Source organism: Capra hircus, chromosome 3 (genome assembly GCF_001704415.2).
Source record: "Capra hircus breed San Clemente chromosome 3, ASM170441v1, whole genome shotgun sequence".
NCBI classification, from domain to species: Eukaryota; Metazoa; Chordata; class Mammalia; order Artiodactyla; family Bovidae; genus Capra; species Capra hircus.
In genome coordinates, this window is record NC_030810.1 from 106,349,099 (window position 1) to 106,361,367 (window position 12,269).

Here is a 12,269-nt window from a genome sequence, read left to right on the forward strand (position 1 = left end):
ATTGGGGAATCAATATGATTTTTTTTTTCTCTTCTTGAGTCTAGGAGGCCAAGTTTCTCTATCCCTTGCTACTCCCCCATCATTACACAGCCCCTCCCAGTCTCAGGCTGATCGAGATGGGAATGGAGGGCCATGGAATTAAATTCTAGGGGTTGTTTTCTGGTTAAATCAACCGAAGCTAACATGATGGAAAGGTGAGAGAGAGAGGTTGATTGATGGAAGAGACAGGAGCTGGGGGGCCACGAAGAGAGTCCTTGTTGGGGGCGGAGAGGCAGGACGGGGCTCAGGGCCCATCGATGGCAGAAAGGAAAGAAGCTGCAAAGGGAGGGATGGTCCAGAACGTGGTTTCGGGGAGCTGGTGCAGGGAGAAGGGAGGAATATTAGCCAGGGTGAGGTAAACTTCATTGCTATAGGAAACAGAGAGCTACAACCAGGAAGACCGGGGTCAGTGCTGAGACAGGCTACTCCGGGGGTCTCCCTCAGGTGTCAGTGGCGTTTTCCCACCTGAAGAGCTGGCTCTGCCCCTCGCTCCCCTTCACTCCATCCCATGTCCTTCACTGAAGGATTTAGGACGATTTGAGTTCAAAGCGGGAAGAAGCCAAGGCCAAGGAGAGGATTCTGGGGAGGAAAGAGCCTTCCCCACTCCTGCTCCAGCATGAAGGCCCCGTTGGAAGAGCAGGTGTTGGCAGAATCTTTAGTGGGAGGGCTGGGACCTCCAGCTTGCCTGGACCCCGAGGGTCTTTCGGACCACCTGATGCCTCCACAGCTCTCTTGGGAGGGCCACATCTGACAGGCTCCCAGGAAGGGAGGATCAGGGCTCTTCTGCTTTCCTACTTCCTGCCAGCGTCCCAGCTCCCAGGAAAGTCCCTCAAGTTGCTAACTTCAAGTCCTTTCGAGAACCAGAGCAGCTGCTTCTGAGACAGTTAGGGTTTCACCTTTTCTCTTCTACTGCTCCGCACGCTGTCCCTACCCACTTCCTCTTGTATTCCCGTAAACCTGATCAAAGTGTCCCCCTCACCACCCCCACCCTTTCTGGTCGTTCACATTTTGATTGCTGGGCCTCCTCGAGGAGGCTGGCTTGGGACTAGGAACCCTGGGCACTTGGCACAGACTTTGGCTTCTAGGATGGGACCCTGGGCCTCCTCTGTTTCTTCCCCAAGACACAGGCAAACGGCATACTGCCCTTTGGGGAAGGGTGTCCGCTGGCCAAATCCAGCCCTTTCCTTTGCTCTTTTTTATTTGCAGCTCAATAAAGCATGTGGGATTGACCGCTAGGGATTGAACCCATGCCCCCTTGCTGTGGGAGCATGGAGTCCTATCCTTGGGTCACCAGAGAAGTTGCTTCCTTTGGTTTTCTGAGCACCTCTGTGCACACCAGGTGCCTGGCGCAGTGCCTGGACATGGGGGCTGTCCTACCAAGGGTTGCAGAGTAAACCAGAAGGGAACATCCCACCGGCTCCCCACACTCTAGACCCTCCAGCTACCCCATCTTGGCAACAAGCAGCCTCAACCTTTTCAAAAAAATTCATTTATTTTTCAATTGAAGGATAATTGCTTTACAGAATCTTGTTGTTTTCTGTCAGACCTCAACATGAATCAGTCATAGGTATACATATGTCCCCTCCGTCTTGACCCTCCCTCCCATCTGCCTCCCCATCCCACCCTTCTAGGTTGATACAGAGCCCCTGTTTGAGTTCCATGAGACATACAGCAAATTCCCATAGGCTATCTATTTCACATATGGTAATGTAAGTTTCCATGTTACTCTCTCCTTACATCTCACCCTCTCCTCCCCTCTCCCCATGTCCATAAGTCTGTTTTCTATGTCTGTTTCTTCATTGCTGCCCTGCAAATAAATTCTTTGGTACCATCTTTCTAGGTTCTGTATATATGCGTTAGTATACGATATTTATCTTTCTCTTTCTGACTTACTTCACTCTGTGTAACAGGCTCTAGGTTCGTCCACCTCATTAGAACTGACTCAGATGCATTTCTTTTTATGGCTGAATAATTTTATGAGCTGCCTTGTTGAGCTGTCCATTCATCAGTTGATGGACATCTAGGTTCAAGCAGCCTCAACTTTCGAAGCTACCTTCCAACCCCTAGCTTTGTATCTAGTACCTCTCCTTGGCCTGGACCAGCCTCCTAAACAACCCAGACACGACGCAGTAATGGGGCTAAGTGATGGGGGGCGGAAACCCCATCCCTGTCTGGTGACAGGAATCGACAAGAGGTCGCCCTTTTTAGCTGGGGGCCTGGAGATGGCTCTGGGTGTCTCCCAGGGTCCACTTGGGGAGGAGTCTTTCAGGGCTGAGTATGGTGCAGGGTGGGGCTGGGAGGAGTCCCTCTCCTCAGCTGCCCCACCCGTCCCCAGGACTCAGTGGCACAGACTCAGCAGCAAAGCCAAGGATGCTCTATTTGCACCTCAAGTGGACTTTTCCTGTTCTAGTTAGCGACTTTTTTTCATACTTGAGTAACCAGCACGATAGGCTAAATTCCCAGCCTATCGACACTGTCTGACATACTTTGTATCAAGACCTCATCACCCTGGATGGGTCTTTTCAGGTCTCATCTGTGCCTTTGTGACTATCTGACATTACTGTGGGCAGGACTGCAGACCCACGGATGGGATCAGGCCCTGGGGAGGGCTTCACCAGGCCCTGCAGGGGATGTGAGGCTTGCCAGGTGGGGTGGACTAGGAGGTGGTGCCATCTCCTCCCTGAGGAGCAGGATAAGAGAAAAGAAAAAAGACTCCTCATCTTCACTCTCTCCTTGTTCTTCTACCAGGATCCAGCCTGGGGTTGTGGCAGCCAGTGGACTGAAGGTGGGGGCCCCCGCTGTTCCAGGAGGGTTGGTTTGGGGGACTTGGCTGTTCCAGGATGTTCGGTCTGGCCAGGTTGGTGTGATAGAAGGAAATTATCCTTTGAGAAGCACTCCTTGCCAGATGTTGGTGAAAGAGGGGTCATTCCCTCTGGCTCATTCCCTTGACTCCCCATTGTTCCCCAAGACTGGCTGGGACCCAGTGCACCCTTATTTGGGGAGTGATGGTGGCCGATTCTGGACCCAGAGGAGGGAGGAGAGAAGAAGTGAAGGGAGGGAAAAGGGACACCCCTGGGTGGGGGGATAGGGCCCTCAGGTGGCTGTAAAGGGGGAAAGGAAAGCAGGTGCGGGGAAGCTTTTGGAGTCAGACTCAAGGAGACAAAGAAGAGGCAGAAGGAGAGGAAGCGAAGGAGAAGGAGTAGACGAGGTGGAGGGAGGAGGGGGTCCAGCTGGTAGCAGGGCCGAGGCCGCCTGGGCTGCAGCTCTGGGATATGGGGACGGGGGAGGGGAGCTGTGGGTTTGTGCGTGCCGCCGGGGCTTGTGTCGGTGGCGACTCTTCATGTCCCATTAGTGGCAATGGAAGGTGACATGCGGGGATCGATACCAATCGAGGCAACAGACTCCCAGTAATAAACCCATTTCACTCACACTTCTCCACCCCTGCCACCCGACCCCAGGAGAGGGAGCCAGGGCTTCCCACGCCCACTCCCCGGTCTCCAGAGAGGCTGGTCTCAGAGCTGTCCCCAGCCCTGGCTCCTGGTTGGGGGCAGGACCCCCACCCCCCAGGCAGAAGGATCTTCAGTAGGATGGGGGGTGCGTGCTCTCCGTTTGGTTCTGTGAATCTCAAGCTGGGGTCCATGGAGACCTTGGGGCTGGGTCCACCTTCTCCTCTGGAGGGTGAGGAGGAGCTGCCCACCTCCTCCCACCCCCCCAGCCCTGTGAGTATTTCCAGGGCAGAACAGGGGAAAGGTCTGGAATCTGTGGCTCAGCTCAGCCCGTGGGCGCAGGTGAAGGCGTCTTTGTGCTCCTGGGTCTCCTTCCTGCCTCTCTGTGGGTGTCTGAATGTGTTTGTGTGTCTCTGAGGAGTCGTAAAATGAGTGTGCGAATGCCTGTGGACGTCTGTCTCTATGGCCGTGTGTTTTTGTGCGTGGGTGTTTGTGTCAATTTTGGTGTTTCCACTGTGTGTTGTTGGTATACCGTACGTGCCTATCTGTGTCCACACACACCTATCTCTAGGAGTGTGGGTGTGTGAGTCTGGGCTTGTCTGTGTGTCAGTCTGAGTGTGTGTGTCTGTCTGCTCCTGGGTGTGTGGGCTGTGCTTTTGTTTTGGAGACTGTTTATGGGCATCTCTGTGTATAGTGTGTATGTGAGTCTATCTCTGTCTCTGTGGACATGTGGGAAAATGCTGCTGGCCTCTTCGTATTTGCACCCAAACCCTGCTCCCATCTGGGCCTCATGCAGTATCTCACCTTCCAGGTAGGGTGCCTTCCTGTCCCTGGGACACAGAGGTTCTCTCAAACTCAGGACTTTCAGTGCTAGAACTGGGACAGTGGGTCACGCTCCTTCCAAGCCTGGATACCAGAAGGCCAAAGTGAATGGGTGCACGTGTCAGGGAAGGAAGGATGAGAGAGAGATGGGGTGAAGAGAGTTGAAGGATAAGCTGGAAAAGTTGAGGCATTTGGATGGAAGAGGAACTAGGAATAAAAAAAAAGAGACTGTGGGAGCAGTAAGGGGAATGCTGGTTAGACTCAGGGAGGAGCTTCCCCAGAGCAGAGTTGGGACTCTAAACTGAGACAGGAAGGAAAGAGATCAGTTGTCCTCTGCTCAGGAAAAGCTCTGGTGAAGAGTTGTGTTGGGCTCTCTGGGGGGCACTGGTGCTTGCCACCTCATGGCAGGTAAGATGTAGCCGGATGGACCCTGCGGGCTCATGCCCTCCAGCGCACCTGCTGCTTCTTCCTCTGGCTCCTCACTGGGTGGGGATGAGTTTGCGGGGCTCAGAGTTGGGATTACCCCCTTCCCCAGTGCAGATCGTGTCTGGACACACGGCTTTGAGTCCTTCCCTCTCTCTGTCTGGGGGCTCCCTTCCTCAAAGGGGACAGAGTGAGTCTACAAGGCCCTGGCTGGTGTGCATGGTGTTGGATGAGGGATCCAGAGGTTACAGATGGAGAGATGGTTTATAATGTCCTAAAGTCTCTAAGCTCCATGGGGAGTGTCTGAGTCTTATCCATTGTGTTCCCCATGGAATTCCCAGTTCCTACCTCAGTGCCTGGCTCGAGGTCTCGGTGGAAGTCTTGGAAATTGAGCTCCATGGTGAAGAATCTTTGCATACTGGGCCCGCTCTTGACATTTGTAGCTGCCAGGCACTAGTGGTAAAGAACCCGCCTGCCAATGCAGGAGACGTGGGTTTGGTCTCTGGGTCAGGAAGATTCCCCTGGAGGAGGGCATGGCAACCCACTCCAGTATTCTTGCCTGGAGAATCCCATGGCCAGGGGAGACTGGCAGGCTACAGTCCATGGGGTTGCACAGAGTCAGACATGACTGAAGCGACACAGCACGCACGTGCAAGTGCACAGATGCACAGCTGCCCCCAGGCCTGTTCTCAGGAGGGTGCGTCCAGGGTGGAGGCCCATGTGTGCCTGGACACCTCGCTGGCTACTACGCAGAGAATTCCAGGGTGCCAGGAACCCAGAGTGTGCACTGCAGTGGATGGGTCCCCTTGGCCCCACTGACTCCACACCCACACTCAGGATGCTACCGTTGGCAGATTACAGTTTCAGTGTCTACTGCCTTTCTGCCCAGCTGGTCTCTGAGCTGAGCAGGGCTGAGCTTTGGGAGACTGGGGAGAGAGCTGGATCTCGTCTGGGGTCTCCCAGCATTCTCTCCACTCCCTGGACCTTGTTCTTTTATCTTTTGTGTGGTTCCCCTAGTCCTGTCCTCAGATGGGTCCCTTCTCTTAGGCTGGAGGCTTCAGGAAGCCGTGAAGTGTTGCCTCTCGGAGTAGGGGCTCCCTGGGGGAACTGTCTGTGGATTCCCTGGCGAGTGGCTGAGGCTTCTTCCCTAGTTTTCCTTCCTCCAGCTGAAGGCAGGATGCTTGGGTTCCCAGAGGTGGGGAATTGGGCCAGGGCCAAGCAGAGTCAGAGGGGGTGAGGAAGGTGGGCAGGAAGGACCCATATATTGGGCTCCAGAGAGGGCAGGGGTAGCGGCAGGATGTATAGTGAAGCGCATCCAGGGGCACAGACAGGCAAGACTCTGCAGACTTACTGAAGGGATGTCCGAGAGCCTGGCTGGGGTGCTGGGGGACTCCAGGTCTCGTGGTAGGGAAGCAGGGTGGGTGGGACGGTGAGGAGAAAAAGGCTGAGCCCAGGGCCTTTGGTGTCTATTTCCTCCAGCTCTTACCTGGACCTTGGAGACCCTGGGATGCGCAGACATTTCCACTATCTGGAGGAAGGATTTCTTGAAAGAGAATTTAGGGGCTCCAAGGGGAGGCTGGTTTCCCCTCCTATCCACTCCCATCCCCCACCCCAAACACCAACCCTGGGCAGGCTAACCAAATCTTTATATATATATATATGTGTGTATATATATTTCTGTGTTAAGAAGCCTTGTGTCAGGCTGATAGGAAAAAAAAAAATGAGGGAGAGAGATGGGGAAGCCAGGAGAATGCAGAGCTCAAATGAGACCCGAGATAAAGCAATTACCTGATCAATACGGGTGAAATTGAGTAATCTAGTGGATCAATACCACGGGCAGGATGTTGGGGGGTGCTCCTTGCTCTCAGCCCTGCTCCCCTGCCCACTCCTTCTGCAGCCCCTGCCTGCTTGCTTCAGTTCCCCCCACCTTACCTCCTTGGGAATTCGTCTCTTCGTCTGCTTTCCACCTCGGCCTCTGTGGTCTGTCTTCCAACGTATCACCCCCTGCCCCTCCCAGCTCCCAACTGTGCTAGGGCTACCACCGCCCCCCTAACACCCAGGACCCCCTCTTCATCTCACATGCCCTCACCCATTCTCTGTCCTCCCTTCCCAAACTGGTCCACTCTCAATAGTCCTTCTAGACTGATGGACTGTAGTCCCACTCATTTTCTATCTTCTCCACTCCCACCCATTTACCCCCTAGTTGGGGGCCACAGCCCTAGCCAGATGGATAGTCAGCTGCCCACATCTGTGTCCTGAGGGCGAGTGCAGATAAGGGGATCCCCACACCCCTCTCCTCCATCAAGTAGGAGCTCTTTCAGCCTGAGAACTAGGTTTGCAAGGACCAAGCCGTCCCCATCAGCCTGACCTAACTGTGGGAGAGGGAGCTGTGCCTCCTGCTTCACTGTTATTGGCAATATAACCTACCTACCAGACGGCACCCCACTCCAGTACTCTTGCCTGGAAAATCCCATGGGCGGAGGAGCCTGGTGGGCTGCAGTACATGGGGTCGCTGAGAGTTAGACACGACTGAGTGACTTCACTTTCACTATTCGCTTTCATGCATTGGAGAAGGAAATGGTGACCCACTCCAGTGTTCTTGCCTGGAGAATCCCAGGGACGGGGGAGCCTGGTGGGCTGCTGTCTATGGGGTCGCACAGAGTCGGACACGACTGAAGCGACTTAGCAGCAGCAGCAGCAACCTACCTACTCTATCTATAGAGCACGCCTTACATGTCAGGTGCTGGCCAAGCTGGACTCTGGGGCAGGAGGCTAGGAGGAGGACCCTGGTTCTTGCTGATCCAAGGAGGGTGGTGTGGATGCTGCTGGTGAATGGCACCAGCCTACGTGGGGACTGGGGCCTGTGTTTAGAAGGGGCCTTGGTTTTTTCCTTTTTTCTTTTTCAGAAGGGGCATGGAGGAGAGTGAGAACTCCCCCAGTATTGTGGGGACATCTGAGTTCTTGCCTGCCCAAGTCAGTACTGAAAATTCTCTGGTAACTGGGGGAGTTACAGCTCACTGGGGGAATGCAGGGAAAGCCTGTGGCATTGTGGGGAGAGCACTAGAGAAGGAGCCAGAGCCTCCTAATCACCTGTCTTCCAACTGGAGGCTCCTGGTGGACTCAGAGTGTCTTTATTTGACTGTGAAATTCCAAGACAGAGTCTGGCCTCCAGCAGGCACTCAGGAAATGTTAGCTGAATAAATGACTGACTGTTGTCACTTGGGCACAATCTGCCTTGTATTTCAGTTCATTATGTTGACTTGTTTTCTCCGGGAAACTGAGCCCTAGTCAGTCTCCTGCGAGCAGGGACCCACTGTGTCTCTGGGCACGTGGCCCATCACGTCAGTTTCAGGAATGAATGAATGACTGAATACATGTTTGGTCTCTCCCTCTTTGGCCTGGAGGTCATCTCAGGGCAGCTGACACTGGTGATGATTCCATGTTTCCCTTAGAGAAGTGTAGGGGCCTCTTGAAAGCAGCTCGATCCCCTGCTTTTTCCTTCTAGTCTCTGTGTCATCACCGAGGGGTAGGGAGGTATTTGAGAGAAAGCATGGAGCCTTTTTCTCAAACACCAGGACAAACTCAGTGAGTCCTGGTTTGGTTACTTACTAGCTGTGTTGATCTTGGGTGATTCACTTAACTTCATTGACCCTTGTTTTCCTCACCAGCAGAATGGAGATAGTAATAATAATCCATAGAGGGCAATTTTGTGGATCAATCTGTGGGTCAAGTAAGTTAAGGCAAGTGACAAGAACGTACAAATGTTACTTGTTATTGTCAACATGGGGGCTGGAGGAGTTGGTCACCAAAACTTCATAATGTGCAGGTAAAGATTTTTCCCAATTGGGCCAGGAGTGGGAGAACCAAAGCAAACTTCCTTTATTGTGATGTTCTGAAGACACCTGCTGCAAACCTCAGTCTCCCCGCCCTTTTCCTTCTAGTTAGTTGCTGCAAGGTCAAAATCATACAAAGACGTCTCTACCCCACCCTCTACCTGTTTACTCCTGGAGAAATATTAGGGGTGGGGTGAGGAACAGAACGACAAACAAGACACCCTGGAAACAAAAGACTCTACAGCTAGAATTGTGTTCCCAAGTCTGACCTGTCTCCTGGGAGAGTGGTCCCTCCAGCCTCCTCCCTCTTTCCCTCTGCTCCCTGGTCAGGTCCCTGCAGGGCCCAGGGTGAGAGGCCAGAGGCACCTCCCTCACGGGCCCTTAGCTCTCTGGGACCAAGGCTGTGAGGTTCTGACTGTTCTAAACCAGTCCTTGGGCTGAAGCTGGGATGGAGCCAGCACCTGACAACTGAGGCAAGAGGCAGTGATGCTGGGGCAGGGCCTGCTGCGTCTTGGCTCCAGACCTTCACTTCCCAGTCTTCACCCACTGTTTAGGCTGTACCCTCCCTGTTGCTGCCTAGACCAGATTCCCAGATCCTAGAGCCTGGGATTGGAGATGTGGGGTTTCCCCCTCAACCTGGGCCCTGGGAGTCAGGATGGGGCTCCCCTGAATTCAGGGAAGGCTTTCATCTTTGACCTTTATCCCTCTTTGGTCAGTCCTCACAGCCCAGCCCCAGGAATCTGTTTGTCCAGAGATAAATGCCCTGTCCCCTGGGCCTGCTACAGGTGCTGACTTTCCTTCTGCCCTCCAGATTGGAATACAAGGCCTGATGCCTGGAGAAGCTCTGAGGTTGGGGTCCCCTGCACCACCCTAATTCTGTGTGTCTGATTAAAGTGTCTTCACCCTGCCTCAGAGATCCAAGGCCATGAGTGGGCAAAGCATGGGATTCAGACTCACGAGATCAGTGAGAAGGTCACCAACAGTGGACTTCATTTTTCTCATCTGTAAAACAGGGGAACGACTGACCGAAACTGCCCATCCTGGCCAGGCCTGATAGTAACCGCTTACACGAGTTATCTTACCACAGGAGGTCCTGGTAAGGAACGTGGAACTAACAAGCTACCATCAACCCGAAGACTTCGGGAAAAGTCCAAAGGAGACTCCAGTCCATATGGCCTACCAACCTCCCAGAGTCCTTCTGACTTGAATCTATCTTGGCTGAACGATGCACGGGTCAGAGTGATTGGCCAGAGACAACCTGGAAACTAACCACATCACCGTAAAACCTGAGACTGGGAGCCATGTGGCAGAGCAGTCCTCCTGGGTTCCCTTACCCTGCTGCTCTCCACCCAGGCGCCCCTTCCCAGTAAAGTCCCTTGCTTTCTTAGCATATTTGTCTCCTCGGATCATCCATTTGCAAAGGTTAGTCAAGAGCGCACTCTCGGGCCCTGAAAGGGTCCCCCTTCCTGTACTAAGTATCTTACCTCTCCTGAGAGGGGCCAACGGAAGGGATGTGAAGGTACAAGCTTCCACATAGAGAGTACAGGCATAAATATCATAAAAAAGGACGAAATGCTTTATGTGTATCATTTAATCTTCACAACAATCCTATAAAGTAGATAGAGGCATGGAGAGGTCCCATAATCTGCCCAAGGACTCACACTCAGTAAAATGGCAGGGGTGGGACTATGGGATTAGAGCCAATTCCAGTTTATCTCCCTTCCTCAGGGAGTCAACACGCCCAGCTCCTGAGACAGAAGGGAAGCAGAAGCTGTGACAAGAGGAGTCGGGGCGGTGGAGTGGGGGGATGTCTGAGACAGCAGTCCTCCCCATTCTCAATATTCCAAACCAGCATTCTCTGTCCAGACAATCAAGCCTCCTTCGTATATTTCTTGTTATTCGCTTATCCAGGAAGCACTCATCAAGCACCCTCAGGCTCCAGGCAGTGTGCTAGGCACTGGAGAAGATGAACCGAGCCTGTACCAGCCCTTGCTCCCAGACCACCCTGTGAGAAACCAGACTGGCAGAGCACTGATAACAGTGTGTGAGGGTGGTGGACAGAGGTAAGCCCAGGAAAGGCCCCTGGAGGCAATGACATCTGAGCTGAATTCTGAATAAAATGTACTTGGTCAGGTGAAGAGGGGGGAAGAAGTCTGTCTTCAGGCAGTGAGTTCAGCGGGGCCAAGAGGCCTTATGGCACGAGTGGGTAAGAGCACAGGCAGTGGGGCCTGAACCCTGGTCATACCAGTTAGCGTCTATGACTTGGCGCTGCACTGGTTGTTTCGGCTGCAGCTTAGGCTTTGTGTGGGGTGGCTGAGCGTGTGTGTGCATGTGTGGGGTTAAGGACGAGGCTGCAAGGGTAAATGGAGGCCAGATTATGAAGGGCCTTCTAAATGAAGTAAAGACTGTAAACAGGGAGGTGATGAGGAGTCTTTGAAGGGTTAATTCCTTATTCATTCATCTTTTTAAAAAATTATTTAAATTGGAAAATAATTGCTTTACAATGTTATGTTGGTTTCTGCCGTACGTCAACATGAATCAGCAGTAGGTATACCGACTCACTCATCTTGACAGGCTCTGAGATTTACACTTTCTCATCTCAAACCCTGATACCCCCTCCCCTGCCTGTGTTCTCATCCTGAAGCTCCATGTCTTTCCTTACTTCTTCCCCCCTGCTCACCATCCCTCACTCCTCTCTTGGCTCAGAATTTGAATAACTGCTGTATAATTCTGTGCATTGAATGGCCAACATGGGGTGGCAGGACCAGTGGCCTGGGATCCTTCCTGATCTCAAAACTACATCCAGTTTCATTCCTAACAAGCCTCACTTTTCTTTCAGCAGCCTGAGGATGGGAAAGAATCAGGAGGCTCTCTTAGAGGGTCTGCATCCAAGCCCATTCATTCCCAGCTTGATTTGGGTTACTTCCAATACTTTGGCCACCTGATGCAAAGAGCTGACTAGTTTGAAAAGACCCTGATGCTGGGAAAGATTGAGGACAGGAGGAGAAGGGGACGACAGAGGATGAGATGGTTGGATGGCATCACCGACTCAGTGGACTTGAGTTTGGGTAGACTCTGGGAGTTGGTGATGGACAGGGAGGCCTGGCATGTTGCAGTTCATGGGGTCGCAGAGTCAGACACGACTAAGCGACTGAACTGTGGGAGTCAACCAGCCAGCCTCTATCACATCACTTTTTCCTGCCAAAATGAGTTAATAGTCTCACGATGGCAGAGATGTTCACTTCACAAGCTGGCCTTCCTGCTCTTTGGCCTAGCTCAGACTCTTCTGCATAATATTGGGGATGACCACTGCTAGCAGAATAAAATGTAAACTCTAGGTATCTCCTAAGACCCTTCATAATCCATTCTAGTTTGCCTCTTTGGCCTTACCCCTCATAAATTCCAGCCTTCTCGAACTCACAGGATCTTTTCGTAGAAGTCAAATTTAACACCTGGCTATGACTCTACAAATGTTGGGCTCACTTTGCCTATCTCAAGAGTAAAATGAGATTACTTAGTCTGGACTTAAGAGTCCCTTGGACAGCAAGATCAAACCAGTCGATCCTAAAGGAAATCAACCCTGAGTATTCACTGGAAGGACTGATGCTGAAGCTCCAGTGTTTGCCACTTGATGTGAAGAGCTGACTCATTGGAAAAGACAGATGCTGGGAAAGATTGAAGGCAAAAGAAGGGACGTCAGATGAAG